Raw genomic sequence first — 13184 nt, 5'->3', positions numbered from 1 at the left:
TTTGACACTATTGTAAATGGCATTTTACATTTTATTTTAAACTATTTGGCATCTGTGTATGGGAATGCAATTGGTTTTTATATATTGACTTGGTATCACGTAATGTTGCAAAATTCAAGCTTTTTTTTCTTGTAGATTCCTTAGGATTTTCTTTTCAGTTAATCGTATCACCTGCAAATAAGGCTAGTTTCACAACTTCCTTCCTGATATATATACTTTTATTTCTTTTCCACGTCTCTTTGCCCTGGCTAGAACCTCCAGGCCACTAGAAGAGAAGAGGCAAAAACAGAAACAGAAATCCTTCCCCCTTTCCCCATTTTAGGGGGAAGTTATTCAGGCTTTCACCGTCAGTTATAATGTTTGCCGTAGAAGAAAAAAAGCCTGTTTTAATAGTATTAGCTGCTTGGGAGAGCAAATACCTGTCCTTATCTGAAGGTGGGCCTCCATAATGAGTTAGTTCTAAGTGACTTCCAAGCGACCAGGCTGATGGGCTCGTGGATGCCGACAACTGGTAGATGCAGGGACATTCCTGGGCCACACAGGCTTCTGTCTGGTGTCTTTTTGGAGCCATGCAGCCAGAGGAGGAAGCAGCACCCTCGGGCCCAGTGTCCCAGCCCTTCTCAGCCCCCCTAGAGGTGCGACGAGCCTCCAGCAGTGGTCCTGGTTTTGCTCTGCTTCCCACTTTGTGATCCACTGAGACCAGGTGACCTCCGGCTTCATCGCCCAATCCTAGCTAATAAGGAGACATTTCCATGAGGCAGAGACAGACCAGAGAGCTGGCAGGTATGCCCTGGGCACCAAGCCTCCCTCTCCGTCCCCTGCGGTCCTGAAGGCAGTATGTGGCTGGGAAGCAGCTGGCTGGGCGACAAGGGCAGAGAGCTGCTGATGAGGTGGACAGAACAAGGGTCACGCTTCTGTTGCAGACACACACAGCTGCACAGGGTAGACCAAGCTGGGCCAGGCGGGTTGTGAGTCCGACGGTATTCCACATGCGCGCCCTCTGTCCCCCCACCCGCCCCCGTGCCTCAGCCCCGCTCTTCTTGTTCTGCCGCACTGAGAGAGAGACTCACCAGAGAGCCATTGCCTTCTAGTGAACAATCAAGTGTAGGGCTCTGCTTGAGGAAGCCTGCAACGAACAGAGAGGAAAAGGGCCGTTGGGTTTTGGTGTACAGATGGCCTGGGCGCAGCTTCCCAGCGGCTGGACGGGGGACTTCCGGAAGCCTCACAGCTATTTCATTTCAAGCTGAGGGGAGGGTCCTCTTGCTTGTTTTCTGCCAGATTGGGAGGCAAATGCTCAGAAAATTAAAGAATTTTGGAAGCTATACTGTCTCTCTTTTTCCCCTTTGGTAAGATGCGTAAAAGCGAAGTGTACAAATGATAAGTCCGAGTTACAGGCTGGGGAAATGAACAGTGAGCCGAGGCGCAAGCCAGCGCCGGGCGAGCAGGGCTGCTTTTCATGCAGGACTGTGGGGCTGCTTCGGGTAAAAGAAGCCGGATTTTTTTTTTTTTTAAGATTTTATTTATTTATTTGACAGAGATAGAGACAGGCAGCGAGAGAGGGGACACAGGCAGGGGGAATGGAGAGGAAGAAGCAGGCTCCTAGCAGAGGAGCCTGATGTGGGACTCGATCCCATAACGCCCGGGATCACGCCCTGAGCCGAAGGCAGACGCCTAACCGCTATGCCACCCAGGCGCCCCAAAGAAGCCATAATTCTTTCCCTTGTGCTGGTTCAGTGACACAAGCTAACGTTAGGAATGACGAAACCTATGCTAATTAATAGACCTCCTGACTGGTCAAGTCTGACCGGGAAACAAACGCAAGATGGAGCACAGGTGCAAACACTGGCAGAGACCGGACACATTCAGCTTTTCGAGGGCAGAGCTCCAGGTGCCAGTGCGGACACTGGCTGAACAGCTGACCCTCTCCTCTGAACCCGGATTGTCTCATCTACACAAAAAGAAGGAGAACGCCCTCCTCACAGGATGGTTTTTAGGTTACATTATTTACCATGTGTAGAATTCCTCGCACAGTCACAGTGAAGGGTCAGTGGAGGTCAAGTCCATCCTGTTCTCCACTGACCATGGCCAGAGCATCTTCGCATGTTAGAAGCCACGGGTTGCTGATGGAGTCCCCACTGTGCGACGGTTTTGCTGGATTTGATTGGTTCTGGACACGGGGCGTTTCCAAACCGGTGGATTTTAAGGTGCTAGGAAGGTGGTTGGCTGGCGACGGTGGACATGTGCAAGGTAATTTCCCAAAGAAATCTCATCTAGGCTAAGGTCTGCACCTCTGTGGAGCCTCTCTGGCTAGGAGCTACCCTGAGAAACATTCCAGTGACGGAAATGTCAACAGACAGCCAGGTGTCCTTCTGGGAGTGAGTGCAGAGGTCCCCTCGGCTGCGGGATACAGCCAGATCTGGGGCTCTAGAGACGCACGGGCATATCCCTGTGAGAGGAGATGAGTCTACCTGGAAATGAGGCACGGGTCCCTCCCACTTCACAGGGATGGGCCAGAAGTCTCTGACAGGATAATGTCCTGAGGGTGTGTGACCCACCTGGAGATCAAGTCCCACCTTTTCTGACCTCCTACCTCCCAAACGATGGCTTTCATGGGAGCACAGCAGGAGGTCTTCTGACACAGCCTAGCCGTTCAGAAATCCTTCAGAAACACTCGCTGAGCATCTTGTTTGGACCAGGCAGTGTGCTAGGTTCTGGGGTGCAGAGCCAGGGAGGGTGTGACATTTCATCCTACGTGGGCCAAGGGATGCCCAGACAGGGCAGAACGTTGTCTCTGGGTGTGTCTATGAGGGTGTTTCTGGAAGAGAATAGCACTGGAATCGGTAGATTGGGGAAAGATCACCTTCCCCAGTGTGCGCTGGCCTCATTCAATCCCTTGATGGTCCCGATAGAACAAAACGGTGGAGGAGGGGCAAGTTCACTGCCTCTGCTTGAGCTGGATGTCCCTCCTCTAACATTATGTTAGGTACCCTACCAACACCCGTCGTGACGTGACGCATTTCTTCACGGGGAGGCACTTCTGCTGCTCGCTTGAAGAGGGCAGAACATACTGATGAGCTCGTGGGATATCCGCGAGGTTCCGTGGGGTGGGGTCCGGAGCCGACGACCAAGAAAGAATTCTTGAGGCGTCTTTGGTGCAAAATTGGTGGTTTATTAAAGCACGGGGACGGGACCCGAGGGCAGAAAGAGCTGCTGCCCCAGGTTGTGAGGGGTGGCTGATTATATACGATGGGGTCGGGGGAGGCAAGGAAACAGGGAGGTTGAGATAATACTTGCATATGTTAAAGAGGATTCACAAGATACCGGAGGCCTTGCCCTTGTCAAGTTAAGGTTGTTTTGCCCTCTAGCAAGCCATTAACATGAAGATAGTTGGAAACTTCCTGGATTCCTAGGAGTATCTGTCTAGGGTCGCAGGTTAGAAAGACATTTAATTGTATTTACATTCCCTTCTGGAAGCTAGGTTATTGATAGAAATGCTTTTTGTAAACTGAGGGAGACTGATCTTGCAGGATTGTGGTATCTATAGGTTAATTATCTCTCTGTCCTTTAGGGCAGCCAGGAGTGCCTGCCGAACGTCAAGTACTTCCCATGGTTGGGGGGGGCTGCGGGGTGTCAGCTTCTGCTCTGTCCTCAGCCACCCTTCTGTTCCCTCATCAACACCACCCCAAAATGTGCCATTTTGGCATATGTAGTATGTTGAGTGCATATATATTTTAAATTGTTATATCCTCTTGAAGAACTGACCCTTTTATCAGAACATGATAAACTTCTTAGTTGCTTGTTAAGGTTTTGACCTAAAGTCTGAACTGCCTGATAACAGGTATCACTGCCCTTGCTGTCCTTTGGTTTCTACTTGTGTGGCATCTTTTTCCCTCCGTTCACTTCGAGGTTATGTGTGTCCTTGAAGTTTGTATGGGCAGCACATAGTTGGGTCTGGTCCCCCCTCCCCCATTTGGCCCCTCTATGCCTTTTTATTGGAAAATTTAATCTGTTTACATTTAAAGTAATCGTTGATGGGCAAGGACCTATTAATACCATCTTCTGCTGTTGTATTCCTTTGTCAGTTGATGGTTTTCCACAGTGGATTGCTCGGATCTCTCTCTCTATCATTTGTGTATGTTCGGTAGGTTTTTGCTCTGTGCTGCTATGAAGCTTACATAAAACATAGATGTAGCAGTCTACTTTACAGTGATAACTCCGATTTTATGCAAAAAGTCTGCCCTTTTACTCCCCTCCCCACACGCAGTTCTTGCTTTTGGTCACAATTTGCCTCCTTTTACATAGTGTGTGTATTAACAAGTTATTGTCGCTGTACTTACCATTAATACTTTTGCTCTAATGGTGCCTAGAACTTCCCCACTGGGAACCTGGACTTCCCCAAGGCTCCCTTGTCCCAGGGTGATTCTCTGGATTGGTGTTCTTTGGGGGGAAATGGCAGAAAACTCTTAGCTCACCATGTTGGCCGTGTCCTTCCTTTTATTTGAAGCAATTGCCATCTGCTTGTTTCCGTCACTGATTATAAGAACAGGTCCTTTATTACGCGCTCCTCTTTATGTCTGTGTGTCACAGTACGGCCCTTTCCTTAAGACTGTTGTCTTGTACACACACATACAGGGTTGTCTTCCCTTTTTGCTGTAGCGTGACGTATGAAGATGACCACACATTCTGAAGCCGGCAAAGTGATCTGGACAATCAATGGGAGAAATTCTGATTGTTTGGCCATTAAACATTTTTGTCAAAACATTAAAAACTCTTACTCTCAGTTATAAATGTATTGGAAAATGAAAAAAGTCGTAAAACTAATATTTATTTAGCATATTGTAATTTTAAGGGTTAGAACCATCGAGAATTACGTTGTTTTACTACTTTCTTAAGAGCTCATTTACCGGTTGGAAGAATGCTTGGTTTCTCATACAATTTAATATTTGCAGTAGGCATCTTTTCTATGCCTTGGAGAACTTAGTCAATGTTTCTAAGTTTGTACCCTTTGCTTTCAGTGTGTCAAATGTCTCTAGAGTCCTGACAAAGATTCTCTGCTTGACTAGACTCTAGTCGGGCTCCTGAACCTTCTGGGCTTTCCTGTGTATTTCCTTGTAAAGTTCAGTTTTAGCAAGAACTCTGCTAAGTTAGTTTAACCAGAAGCCCTCACCCTTGATATCTGGTCACCGCGGATATCTGGTCAGCTTCCTCGTTCCTCCCCACACCCAGGTGACGTCTGACCAGCTTGGCCTGAGCAAGAATCCTGATGGGTCCGTTAACCAGAACCACCCCCACCTGCCGTTTCCTGCCGGTAACTTTCTGCCCATTGGCCCCACCTGCTCCATGGCTGTGTCTCGAGTGGAGCCCAGTCTCACCCCCTGTAAACTGCTCTTGCAGTGGTCCCTCCAAGTCCCCCGACGGCCCTGAATATGGCCCGCCTTGCCATCGCCAACAGCTGTCCCCGAATGCTTTTCCTCTGACAGTTCCTCCCAAGCGAAGGCTTTTGCTGGCATCACAAGGCCTGCGACATCAGCGTCCTTCTCTCATTGACGCTGGTGAGTCACCTTCACCCAGATTCTCCGGGTGCGAGCCCTTCAGACAGGCGAGCACCCCCGCCCACGGTCAGCTTTGCTGTGTGACTCCCCTTATGTTCCACGTGAACTTTCTTTTATCGTCACTCTTCCTTTCTTTGCTCCGTGTTCATCTTTTCTGGCCAGTTCCCTGCTTCCGTTATTCATTTCTGTGAACGGCCGTGTGGATTTGTCCCTGGAGACGGGGAGACAGCGCTCTGCACGCTTTGCTGTCTGTGCGGGTCTGAGTGGCAGACGCACAGGGGGTGGCTGAGACGGGCCTGAAAGAAGTGCTGGGACCCGTCATGGCTCCTGAAGTACGTCTGGTATTTCCACTGGGATTTACGGACGGAGGGCCTGGTGACCATGCACCTGAAGTGGATGGACCTTTGGTTACTGCAACTTGGGTGTATCCAAAGTGTGGAAAGTGTGTGTGTGCGTGCGCACACGTGTGTATGTGTGTACTCAACATCAGATTATCGGGCATCACAAAGCAGACTAAGAGAAGCAGAACAGAAAATACCTCAAATTTCCCTGTTATGGAACAATGTGAATGTACAGAATCAGTGGGCTTCAGAAAGACTTGCTCGCAGGGGCTCAGGAAAGAAATGTCCGGACCCTAAATGGCTCAAGACTGGGACTGGGCATCCCGACTCCTTCAGAGACTAGAAGGGACAGTGGCACTACCACCCCAGTACAAGGGGCAAGCAAGCCGGGTGTCCACAATTGAACCCTTTTGCAGGAAGCTATTTGAGAGTGTCCTCCATGAAAGAGAAGAAGAAAAAATAGGAAGAAAAGAGATCCAGGGCAAGGAAGCACAAAGAACACTGCTCGGATGATAAGCCCAGATGGCAGCCTGGAGGGGACGACCCTAGCTCCAGGAGAATAGGTCCGGTCAGGAAAGGAAAGACGACCTGGGGTGTGTGCTTGCAGACAGGGGTAGCCCTGAAGGGATCTGAGGTGAGTTAGCGAAGGACTTCAGCCAATGAAAAGCAAGGCAGTTATTAAAGGTGGGAAAAGCAAATATCTATTTTAAAAAGAATGTAATTATAGGATACCCAGGTGTAATAATACTTGCACAGTCACAACCATGTGAATAATAGTGATTTACTTTAAAAATGGTGCTATAATTATATGAGGATATGAGCCAGAGGAGCGATGGGGCCATGCTGCCATTTTTCTATTGATAATCAAAAGCTGTGATTTGGAGCCAACAGAATAGTACTTCCATGAAGATTTTCCAGTCAAAGGTAAAATTTTAAAATTCAGGAAAAAAACATGGAAAAAAATGCACAGTAGCTCATTACCTCAATAATTAGTTCATAATAGCTTAAAAGCAACATGAGCTCTCCATCCGAGAGCTGATAACGAACAACCACATGATGACAAGTCACTTGGTGTGACGTCAGTGATGGCAACACCACGAACAGGTCAGGGGTCCATCGGGCTGCCTGAAAGGGGTATGGTGTTCAGCACAGGTCTTTTGTGGGGTGACAGGTGCAAGGGCCGAGACCACCAGGCACTCTGCTCCTGCCCCCGCGAAGCCTCTTCCTGCAGAGCAGACCCTCTGCTGGCTCACGGGAAACACCCTCTTCCTGGCAGGGACTCCCCGTGGCATCAGTGGGCACCACCCTTGAGTGACTGCCGTGCTTCTCCCTGCTGGGGCCCCGTGGAGGTGACCCCTGCACTCCCACCTCCACTCCCCTGAAGTGACAGCCCAGCCAGCATTTCAGAGCTGTCCTCTCAGGGTGGGGACAAAAGTATGCTCTGCCAGGAGGGGGTGGGCACACGAGCCAGTGGAGTGCAGCTTCAGTCCCGGGGGAAATGGCCCCTATGCCACTCCCACCCCCAAATCTGAGTAAGTTCCAAAACAGAAGTCCCACGCACAACACTGATTGCAAAAAGCAGTGGAAGATAGAGTAAACTATGTGTCCGACCAAACAAAACCAAATACGTCTCCTGTCTAATTGCCCTACGTGATGATTGGCTCGGAGAGGAAGAGCCAGTCTTCAGTGACGGAAGGTTTTGAGGTTTGGAAAGGCTTTGCCCAAAACCGTACTCAGAAATTAATATAATTCTCAAAGTTATTCAGCGGCAGACATGAAATTAGATGCATAGTCCATGAAAATTTAACTCAAGAATCAGGACAGTGATTCTCCAGACCGAAGCGGGGACAGGAACACAGAGCGACTGTGGGCTGGTTGTGGCCCAGACCAGGCCCAGCTGAGCGAACCGGCCCACAGGGCGCTGGGCCTGTGGGGAGGACAGAGGCCGATGCAGAACTTGGGGTGCCCTCCCTGCAGGGAGGAGGGAGGGGCGGACACAGAATGCCGGCTTCGGGTCAGCAGATGTGGGACGGAGGCAGGCAGGACACAGAACACAGCAGAAGGGCCCGAGTGAAGGTATTGGGGCTTGGGGTGTAGCAGAGGGGCAGGTCTCAGCACACCTGTTTCCTTGGCCTGACACACATGTCCCTGAGCCCCACCACCTGCCCTGGGCTCCTCCAGAGGGTGGCTTGGATGTCACTTCTCCAGGAAGCCACTGCCCCACAGCCCAGATCCAGCCCGACTTCACAGTGTCTCCTGCCACCTGGCTCTTCTCCCTTCCCCCAGATGTCACCATACCTCTGTTTGGGAATTATCGCGAAGCACAGTCCTGAGAGCAGGGGTACGCCTGGGTTTGCTCTCCGACTGCCCCCAGAGACAAAACATCCGACACGTAGTGGGGGCTCAGCTTGTGTCTGTGTCTCAGCCGTTGCTGAATATTGGAGCAGTCAGGTGGGAAGAACGGCACGCCTCAGGACGTGGACATCCCAGTCCTCAAAGGTGGTGAATGTGGTCCCTTACGCAGTAAAGGGGGGTGGTGAAGGTGGTGATGGAAGCAAGCCGGCTAATCGGCTGACCTCTAACCGGGGATAGCAGCTGGATAATCCTGCAGGTTGGAAACAGCAGGGAGGCCGAGTGTCTCCTAGAGCCTCTGGAGGGAACGCGGGCCTGCCCGACGCCGTGATTTCAGACTGGTGGAGCCTGACGTCCAGAACAGGGAGATAAGAAACTTCTGTTACAGGCCACAAAGTCTGGCGCGAACAGGCGCAGTCACGCGGGCGTGGGGGCAGAGGCCTCGACCGCCCTCAGAGCGGCGCTGCGTCCCCCTTGGGCCGCAGGCCCACCATCTCTCAGGGTGGAAGTGTTAAGTTTTTAGTAGTTTTTCTACGGAGGAGGATGCTTGAGAAGGAAAAGTACCCAGGCTTCTGGAAGTCAGGCTCGGAGAGGCCCATGGACGGCTTACCCGAGCGGGAGTGAGACGGCAACCAAGTGGCTTTTCAGCCCCAGAGCCCCCTCCCCTGGGTGAGGAGAGAAGACAGCTGGGGAGAAGGAGAACGCGGGGTGACCGGGCCCCTTCTTTCTCATTGTTCCTTTTCCAAAAGAAAACTCGGAACCCATGGCCCCCGTGAGCCATTTAACCCTAAGCAAACGTGGACCAGCGTCTGCGTGCCTGGTCCAGAGCCCCAGGGAGCCCTAGGGCCCCAGACCTGTCCGTGCAAGGAGCTCAGCATCCGTTTCCAGAAGGCTGCTTGCAAGACAGACTGCGAGCTGGGGCTGGCCGGGCACTCACGTGAGCCGGAGACACGCGTGCCTGTGGCGCACATACGTGCACTCACCCTCACACCCTCTTTTCAGTGTCCGCGATCCAAGGCCCCTTAGCGCTGCCCCTCTCGTGACTGGAACCCTGGGATTTGCACGTCTCAGGTCCCAGGGGTGATCACCTGCACTGGTCTCCCTGCCCACCCTCACTGCGCCTGGAGAGAGGCCCCGAGCAGGTCATGGGAGGCCGGTGGTTGGTGGTGGTGGTGGTGGGACTAAGGAGGCCCGGGGCTTGTCTGCTCTGGCTTTATCACCTGCAAATACACAACTCCTTTCTCCTCCCGTCCTTGTCAGCTCCCCAGGACCTGCTCCTTCCCAGCCTGGCTGTACCTGATGAAACGCGCCAGCCGGCCAGGTACCCTGCCCCCTCGTGGACAGTTCTTGGTTTATGTATTTGGGACGGATCACGAAAACTGCTCTACTTTTAACAGGACAGGTACCTTTGCGGAGGCTCTGAAAACACAATTTATTGCCACGAACTGTGTTGTTTCTTTGCCAAAACCTTGTAAGCAGCTCTCCCCAGCAGCTTTGGAGACAGAAAGCCCCACCTCAGCACTTCCGCTGCCCTCCAGGGAAGTGGGGAAGGGATAGCATCAAAGAGGAAGACGTCTAGAAGCTTCTGGTGCCCTGAAAGCCCGTGCGAATCCGAGATGGTTGATACGAAGCATTGGGGTTGGCTGGCCCACAGCTCTGCAGACGCTCTGGGAGAAGCGGCCGGACGAGGCCTCTGCAGACCATCCTTTCTGTCCTTCCCCTCATCTTTGTTTCAGACTGTTCTCAGGGGCAGAGACCTGCCAGGATTGTAACCTTTGAGAGTGTGGACAAACTGGTTGGATAAGGGACATTCTGAGCATGGGGGGACTGGAGCCGGGCAGGGTGGGCTGAGCCTGGGAGGCCCTCCAATGGGGCCCTTCTCCACATCCAGCTTCCTGACACCCTTGGCCCTCACCTGCCCTTCTGGGCACAGCACGTACAGGGGGCCGGGGTGTACGGGTCCAGACGTGCATCAGCGGGGGAACAGGAGAGCACCTTCGGACCCCACCCACCTCACCGCCCCCCACCAAAACGTGGTCTAGGAAATGAGAAGAAGGAAGAGTGTCTGTGCGGCTGACCCTGGGCTGCCCAGCTCAGCGTGGGCCTCTCTGAGGACGGACCCCAGCCTCGGGGTTTGCACTGCCCGACCCGCTTCTGTGGACACATGGGCGTGGACGGCCCTCAGGCCCCAGCGAGCACCCAGGACAGGTCCTGCCAAGGCCGTGCCTGACGGTCTGCTCCACTTCTGGTCAAGACATGTGGCCCAGAGTCTCTGATGGGCACAGCGGCCCCAGTCAGCTGTGGCAGGGAGGTCACAGGGGGTTTCAGGGGGCCACTGCTCAGCTACCCACCCCTGCTTAGAGGGCTGCCCTCCGTTTCAGGGTACCTGCAGCCTCTTCAGTGAATCCGTGACCCAGAGCAGGAAGCAGAGACGGGGCGGGGGTCACTAGGACCACCAAGCGTTTGCAGAGAACATGGGCACAGGTGCCCTTCAGGGCCCTGATCTAGGCCACATGGTCACTGTACATGTGGGGGTTTGCCTCCTGTTGTAGGCTTTTCACCCCTGGACCAGACATAGCTTTCCCCAGGGAGCATCAGACACTCACCCTTAGGTCAGCCTGGCCTTTGTCTTAGCCTGGAGCCCACCTCCTGGTCCCCTGACCTCAGACCACCTAGTGTCACTTTGTGCAAAGTGTCAGAGAGGCCTCTCCGTTACATAAAGAATTTGTTTTTGCCGACCTTCCAGAAATAGCCATGCGCACACATCACTGTCATTGCCAAGGACGGGCCTTCCCTTTTCCCAGGCTGACCGCACGTGGGCATGGCCCGGCTGCTCCCCCTCGGTGTGTTCCGCGTATCTAGGACAAGAATGTTCTGAAGCCCTCCCTTCACTGATGCGTGTCTGAGACAGCAGAATGTCCCTGGATTCTGCGTCCTGAGGTCCCTCCCAGATGGCCCCCGGGCACGACATTAGCCCTGTCGGGTTATGAGTGTTGTATGGGACAAGGGGTGCCTTCCTGTCCTTCACGGGTCTGCTCCTTTCGAGAGCTTTTACTCTGCGCTGAGCCCTCCGGTGGGCCCTGGGACTCCGGGAGGAGTGGGGAGGGTCGCTGGCCTTAGAGAGCACCTGGCCTGCGGGGAGAGCAGATGCCTGCCATTCCGGAACACACAAGCCCCCTCCAGGGACACCCTCCAAGGCTCGCTGGGAGACGGACCTGGAGACAAGGGAAGAGTCCCCCCCCACACCCTTTCCTCGAGAAAGCGGGTGCTTAGAAGGGGTCTAGGAGAGGCATGCCCAGGAACCAGAGCTCAGCAGGAGGGGGTTCAGACCCAGGGACAGTGGGCTCAGGGAGAGGGCAAACTGCAGGGAGTGGCTGTGCCACAGGAGGGGTGCTGTGGTGGGCAGGTCTGGTCCTGGGGCCGTGTAAACAGCAGCCTGTTGGAGGGACCACAGGGAGAACCCTGGGTGGGGACTGAGGTCTCTGATCGTGGCTGCAGCGCCCCTCCATCCTCCTCCCCAGAGATTCAGGGTCTTCCAAACCTGTGTGCATCACCGGGGGCGGCCAGACCCAGGCCCGCAGCTTCTGTGGGGCTGTCCCTGTACAGAGGTCTCATCTGTACGTGCAGATGCCCTTTCCATCTCCAAGAGGAGACACAGACGACCCAGGTACCAGAGACAGAAGCGGCGTTCCTCCCATCAGAGCACCCTTTAACCGCAGGGCTCTCTTCACGCCTGTACCGCTCTGAGAATCACACCCGGCATCAACACTACTTCACTTGAAAAGCCCCGTTCCATAATTAAGGCTTGAGGAAGAGGCGCAGAAGTGTATGGAAGCTAGTCTGCTGGAACAGGAGCAACAATCTTGGAAGAAAGGCAGGCTCCCCAAAGTTCCGAAATGGCAGCAAAGCCCCTCTGTGCTCCAAGGAGAGTGTGTGGTGGGCTTGGCAGTGGGGCGGGGGGTGGCTGATCCCAGGTGACAGTCGTCACCATCTGTGGAGATGGCCAAGAGAGGGGCTTCCACCAGCCCCAGGCGGGGCAGGCAGCTCAGAGGGCTGGGCGACAGCCTTCCCACCCCAGGGAGAAGGAAAGGCACCCCTGAGGCTCGGAAGCCCACAGAACGGGGCATCTTCCCGACGCTCACGGAGGCTTCTTTATTCAGATGGTGAATGTGGTGATGGCAGACGTGACCCGAGTGGATTTGGCGGGTCCTGGATAAACCGGCCCTGGGGACGGCAGTGGGAGATAGTGGAGGGACGCTGACGGTCAGCAAAAGGGACTGGCCGTCTCCCCTCATTGCCATGTCTCTTGGCCTACCCAGATGCTTGATCCCCCACCAAGACCAGGACCTGTTGGACCCTGTCTCAGGACTTGGCCTTGGCATTTTCTGGGAGGTGGGAGAAGCTTGTGGCTTGGTTTACCCACTGGTTGAGCAGGAATAATAGTACCAGTTGCCAAACGACTATGAACAGGTTACGATTCCGTCAGCCAAATGGCAGTGTCAGGTCGGGTCATTTAACAGAAATGGTGCGATCCCAGGGCTGGAGTTCTGTAAAAGCTCCCAGAAAAATAATTGAAAGGCAAACGAAATCAACAGCCTCCTTAAAAAGTAACTTCCCTTATGACACTGCCCCCCTCATGGCCAGTGGGCATAGAGGGCACCCACCCTCCTACCTTGCCCCCCACCCCCCCCGCCTGTGTGGGCCAGCCTGTGGTCCCACCCTTCCTCCCTCCCTCCTCCCTCCCTCTCTTCTTCCTCCCTCCCTTCTACCTCCCTCCTTCCTTCCTTCCTCCCTCCCTTCTACCTCCCTCCCTCCCTCCCTCCTTCCTTCCTCCCTCCCTCCCTCCTTCCTTCCTCCCTCCCTCCCTCCCTCCCTCCTTCCTCCCTCCCTCCCTCCTTCCTTCCTTCCTCCCTCCCTTCTACCTCCCTCCCTCCCTCCC

General features: G+C 53.7%; 1 long non-coding RNA gene across 3 annotated transcripts in view; it reads left to right on the top strand.

The window, feature by feature from the left end:
• Nucleotides 1-12882, top strand: part of LOC148110449 (uncharacterized) — a 74133-nt gene extending 61251 nt beyond the window's left edge. For 2 of the 3 annotated variants that reach the window (XR_015726551.1, XR_015726560.1), the window contains one exon: nt 9506-12882. This is a non-coding gene — a long non-coding RNA (uncharacterized LOC148110449). Of the gene's footprint in view, nt 1-5226; nt 9362-9505 lie in introns of those variants that run through there. The other variant, XR_015726552.1, reaches the window with a different exon arrangement.
• Nucleotides 12883-13184: the final 302 nt, after the last annotated feature.

This window comes from Ursus americanus, chromosome 2, assembly GCF_024610735.1.
Source record: "Ursus americanus isolate L20-20 chromosome 2, mUrsAme1.1.p, whole genome shotgun sequence".
In the NCBI taxonomy this organism is placed as follows: Eukaryota; Metazoa; Chordata; class Mammalia; order Carnivora; family Ursidae; genus Ursus; species Ursus americanus.
The sequence above is the reverse complement of the archived record's forward strand: the minus strand, read 5'-3'. Positions and strand labels throughout refer to the sequence as shown.